The following is a 6,281-nucleotide window of genomic DNA, read 5'->3' as shown; positions in this document are numbered from 1 at the left end:
CGTGTGATCAGCTGCAGAGCCGCGCTAGCCCCGCCTGTCCCCGCTTCCCCCGCGGCTCCACCAGCCCGAATTGCACCTCCGCGCCTCAGTTGAGCCTGCAGTGTCTGGCAGCTCGGGAAAATCGAGCCTCTCCAATGAGAAGCGATTCTCCATTGGCTCCCAACCGCCAGGCAACACTCCTTCGCCGCTCCGCATCAGGCAGCAAGCCCCCAGCAAGCAGCAGATGCTGGTCTCTGAAAGCAAAGGAGTACAATCTGTCTCTATAACTAGGGCTCTCATTGAAACGGATGCCTGGATCGGGGACTACATCACAGAGCTCCCAACTGGCGCCGAGATAAGCATGTCTAGAACTCAAAGTTGCAAGTAGCCAAGGGGGCCTTGGGATGGGAACAGAAAGGAGAAGAAACACTTATAGGAAAGCTCATAATCTCTCCTGAAAATGGCTCCATTAAAAAGGTTCAGGATGTCCAGAGTTAACGCGTGGCTGTAATTGAGGGAAGAAGGCTGGATTGTAATGGCCCAGGCTTGGCAGTTAACTTAATGGAGGGTCAAAGTGCAGAAATAGCTCATATAGTGCCCGTGTGTAAATACCAGCTTATTTACCACCTTTCATGTTTGTTTTAAAAATGCCATGGTATCTTGTGGCACAGTCATTACATTCAGGCCTTTCAGTACAGATGTATAAAATTGATTTTGTTAGAAAAAAAAACATCAAATCCTGAGATTAGTAAAGCAAAAGGCTGCTATAAGACTCTCAAGCAAAGGAAAATAGGTACATAATCACTCTACCAATTCTCTGCCTGCAGGCACTCCCCCCTACATCTCCACCCTTAAACCTTAGTGCAGGCAAGCATGTGTCGCCTTCTCAGCCACAAACCAAGGGCTCTTCACTGTCCTTTATTTAAAACAGCTACCCGGAGTTACAGGCGCTTCTCCTGCAGGCCGTCTGATAAGAGGCCAGTCATTCTCTTATTCTTTAGGATTACATAAGAAGGGAAAGTGACACTGCGGGAAGTGGGAACTGCTCCAGACCTGGAATCATAAGACCTGATGTGGGTCCTGGCCCTGCCATTCACAAACTGTGTGACCTTGAACAAGTAGCTAAGTATATTTGGGCCCCAGTTTTCTTCTCTGAAAAATTGGGAGTTTCAACATATTCCCAAAATTTGCATGGAAAAAGAGAATGAATGTGGTTCTATTAACTACTTTTGCTGCCAGGGATGCTATCTCCTGGGCTATAAAAATGCAACAAGGCCAAGAGGAGATTAGAAATGAGTTTTTGGAGTTGACTCCATCCAGTGAACTAACATGTGCATTGTCTTCTTATTTCTGACTGCTCTCCCTCTAACTCAGCGGTTCTCAACCTGTGGGTCGCGACCCCTTTGGCGGTCGAATGACCCTTTCACAGGGGTCACCTAAGACCATCCTGCATATCAGATATTTACATTACAATTCATAACAGTAGCAACATTACAGTTATGAAGTAGCAACGAAAATAATTTTATGGTTGGGTCACAACATGAGGAACTGTATTTAAAGGGCCAGAAGGTTGAGAACCACTGCTAACTCATTATGCTCTTAACAGGCTGGCTTCTTTCAATTCCTAAAACCCACCAAAGCATTATCCCCATCCTTGTACCTTTGTGCTACCTGTTCCCTCTTTCTGGAATGTTCTTGCTCTACTGTCCCATGTCACTGGCTCCTTCTTTCATTCAGCCTGAATGCTTCTTCCTAGGGAGACCTTTCCTAGCCCTGTACTCTCTGTCACATCAGTTTGGCTCATTTTCTTCACAGCAATTTTTTCTAAAGGGTTTTGTCTTCATTTGTTTGTTGTCTCTCTCTCATTACATCACAGTCTTGCAATGCAAGCTCTACAAGAACCGGAACTTTGCCTCTCTTGTTTACTATGTCCCTAACACCTGTCATATACCAGGTCCACAATTAATATCTGTTGGATCAATAATATGTACCAATCCATATCACGAGGAACTCCACATACTTTGAAACTCTCTCTGAGTAATACAAAATTAAAAGTCATCACTAAGTCAGGTCACTTATATGATTTAATATAAAAAAACATTAAATAAAAAAGGAATACTTCCTGTGCTTCTTAGGTATAGAATGGATATTCAATCAGATGCCAAATTCTTTTGATTGTACCACTGCAGTATCTCTCATATGATGTCCCCTCTCCTTTTAAAAATGCTACTATCTCTCTTTAAATCCCAATTTCAGTTTAGGCCCAATGTGAAATGATTTTCTTGTCTTCAGTCTTTTACGCCTTCCAACTGTCCTAAATAGTATTACTAGATCTATTTTCTTAGAATCATAAAAAGTTTAGAAAGGAAATGAAAATGAAAGAGTTCTCTGATTATTTCATTCGATTATTTTATTCCCAAGCTTTTAAACATTCTCACTTAAAAACAAACAAACACTTTCCTATGGGAAACCTTTGCCATTTTTCAGCAACCAAATTTACAAACAAATAATTTGATACCTCAAGAGACATAATTTAATCTAATCCTCTCCTTTAACTAATAAGCACATTGAGGCTAGAAAGAGAAAATAATTTGTTCAGTATTAGAGTTGACAAGTGAAAACGCTGAGATTTGAACCCAAAACATTGTACCTCCAGAACCAGAGTGCTCTGCCATCCCTTACCGGGTGCCTGGAAGACAGACTAGGATTTCTGATTCATATCCAGGGCCACCCTCCACTACATCATGCTTCTCAGAAGCTTGAGATCTCAGGTCCTTTCAATATGCCTAACCTCTAGTTCCAAAATTATCTCCTACCCTGCCTTTAATGGGGGCAATACTCCAACCAACTTTGACTGTTATCAATTCCCCAAAAATGCCCTATATGGATTTCATTTGCTCAATTTCTTCCCTGTCACTTAAGTACCCTTTTTCTATCCCTGCAAAATGCAAATCACTGTCCCTAGAGAAGGAAATAATTTATTTGGCTTTTATTTTCCAGTGCCACCTCCCCCATGAAGCTTTACATTATCTTTCCACTAACAAAAATCTCTCCCTTTTTGAATTCTTACTTCCCTAGATTTGTAATGTGGCTTTTTTTCTTTCTTTCTAGCCTATATTTGAGCTCTGAATTTACCAAGATTTCCCTCAAGAGCACCTTGAGCATCTACCTCTTAATATTTTGATACCATTCAGTACTCCAGTTATCTGACCTTGCCTTGCACGTGGTAAATATTTATAAATATTTAAACAGGACTAAAATTTATTGAGTTTACTTTAATGTGCCAGGCAATATTGTTGGTGCTTGGAACTTTACAATTCGTATTCCCATTGTATAGCTAGAAAGATGGTAGAGCATGTATTCCAAAACATATCTGCTCATTTTCAAGGTCTTCATTTTAAAGAAACAGTACTTCTTGAAACATTAAAAATTTGTTCAGGATGCCATAATGTCACATGGTAAAGGTGGCTGAGCCTTGACCTCTCTGTGACATTAAGTCCAACTCCTTGAAAACATTTAAAGATGAACCAAACTCTTCTGTCAGCACAGCTGCTTCCACGATGAGGTTCTGGAGGCCGGCCAGCCCCACGGTGCCAAAGCCAGGCGGGATGTGTGGGGAATGGATGACAGAAGGCCGCCTAATCAGGTGCTGTCTGATGAACTGAAGTGAAATACTGCAAACAGAACGGGTCAAAGGAAGGAGAGGCACACGACTTCAGCCAAAGCCACAAAGCCAGAAAAACCTGGAAACTATCACCACAGAATGCACAAGCATTTGGAGTCTAACATATAAAGACAGGGTGGTTATAAACAAACTACCATACAGATCTTGGGAGTAATGGAGGGGGGAGGGGTGGTTACAGCTATATTTACCAACAAACTCAGTTAAGAACAAGCTACATATTTATTCTGTGTTTACAATGACTAATATCATGAAAAACTGTATCTTTGAAAACAAGGCATACGATTCTGTGTTTTAATACTAAAGAGGCATGACTTTGCACCTGCACTCACCCTATTATGTAACTGAACAGTGTGAGGAAAAGAGTACATTGACTGTAAAAGAAGAAAAACCTCTGCCCTTGAGAAGTCCAAATTCTAAAAATGACTTCATCGGCCAACTGCAGAAAAAGCCAGGCTTTGAACACCTCAGTACACCTGGAGTGCGCCTTCTCGTCATTCACTTATTGTCACTGTGTCCTGCTATGTGATGGTCTGCGAGACCGGAAATATTAATTCCTCTCAGGTGAAAATGGTATTATATTTAATACTCCTTTACTCTTAACCCTACCATCCTCTGAACTACAATGAAGAGATGGGCAGGCCTGGGGATCTGAAGCTGTGTGCTTCAAACGGTAACACATTCCCATTGTCACCATAAGTTCTGCTATATCTGGGAAGAGGTCACTCTTTGAAATTCTATATGCAATTTTAGGCAATGGAATTGTGTTTCTTTTTTTTTAACCCTCCTAAAATAAGAATACTGAATTTATTTTCTCTCTTGCCAAAAAAAAAAGAATAAGAAAAATGAAAAGGAGAAATCAGCTTGAGATTTCACTGCACAGACTTGAGAACAGAGCCATTACCATCCCCTGGCGGTGACTCATCCAGCCCTTAATGTTGGCTCCAAATCCCGGCCTCTGCTTGAGGATTCGGAGAAAAGCTAAATGCCATCGTCATTTGGAGGCCATTTATTTAGCAACGTTTTCCTGACTTAAACCCTTGCTTTACTCCAGCACTGTGCCTGGGAGTACTCTGGTTTATGAAAGAATAGAGTCTTTAAAAACTTTTCCAGAACTCAACATCTGTTAACAAAGAAATGATGGTTTTTATCAGACCCACGGGCTTATTGGCAAAGCATCAAGGAAAAACAACAATGCCCTATCATTTTCCATATCAGTGGAAGTTATACTTCTTAGGATTTCTCCCCTGAGCACACCAATGAAATACTAGATGCCAAAATATGGACGAGAGTGTTGTTTAGTTCAATACAACAGACACCTAATGTGCACCAACCATGTGCCTAGCATTAGATCAGGTTTGTGCAGGTAGGAAATAATGACGACAAAATCTATTAACAACAACAACAATAATTAATACAATGTAGTGAACACCTAAAGGAAGAGATTGCTTTATTTACATTTAGAAGAACAAGTCTCGTTAGGAAATACTCCTCTAGCTAATGTAACCTATCAAACTGGAATTACATTTTGTTAAGCATGAAGTTACCTCTGTCCAAGCAACTTAATTTTGGAAATCTGAAGATAAATTTTTTTAAAATCTTTTTACTGATTTCAGAGAGGGAGAGAGAGAAACATCAATGATGAGAATCATTAATTGGCTGCCTCCTGCACACCCCACAGTGTGGGATGGAACCTGCAACCTGGGCATGTGCCCTGACCGGGAATCAAACTATGACCTCCTGGTTCATAGATCGATGCTCAACCACTGAGCCATGCCAGCTGGGCTAGATTTTTAATGACAAGCTTTCTAAGAGGTAAGATTTTTGCATAATTTAAAAAAGAGGAGATATAATGTGTACTCATCTTTTAGAACCTTACAAACATGTATTAAAATACTAGAAGAAAAATGCAAATAGCCAGCATTTTTGGAGGTGGTAGAGTAAGTTTGTCACTCTAATTTCCTGTGTTAGTGTATATAAAAAGATTGGAATCATTTTCCACTATTGAAATATAATAATGCGACTTTTGCAATTTAAAAAATGTTTTAAAAGATTGACAGGTCGTGTCAGTACAGTTTATCTGGGAAGCAGATACTGAGACAAAGCTAGGGAGACAAAAGGTTTGTTAGGGGTAATGCACATTAAAGATAATAGGGGAAGGGACAGAATAAAGCAGAATTAACTGTAGTCTGTGATGCTGATCTGACATCAACTAAAGAAAAGGAAAGATCGGAGGAGGCAGAATTCAGTAGCAGGACACTCAGACTATGGTGCAAATTTTAAAATTGAATTTATTATGATGATAAATCATACAGGTTTCAAGTGTACAACTCAACAAAACATCATCTGCACACTGCATCTTGTATCTATCCTCTCAAGCAGAGTCTCTTTTCATCCCCATTCCCCCGCCCCCCGCATCTTTGCCCACCTCCACCTAGCTCCCACCACATTTCCCTCTGGCATTCACCACACTGTTATCTGTATCTATGTGTTATGTGTATACTAGTAGCCCGGTGCACGAAATTCATGCACATTAAAAGGGAATTAATTGCCCTAACCAGTTTGGCTCAGTGGATAGAGCATCGGCCTGTGGACTCAAGGATCCCAGGTTCGATTCCGG

Source organism: Myotis brandtii, unplaced genomic scaffold (genome assembly GCF_000412655.1).
Source record: "Myotis brandtii unplaced genomic scaffold, ASM41265v1 scaffold125, whole genome shotgun sequence".
In the NCBI taxonomy this organism is placed as follows: Eukaryota; Metazoa; Chordata; class Mammalia; order Chiroptera; family Vespertilionidae; genus Myotis; species Myotis brandtii.
The sequence above is the reverse complement of the archived record's forward strand: the minus strand, read 5'-3'. Positions refer to the sequence as shown.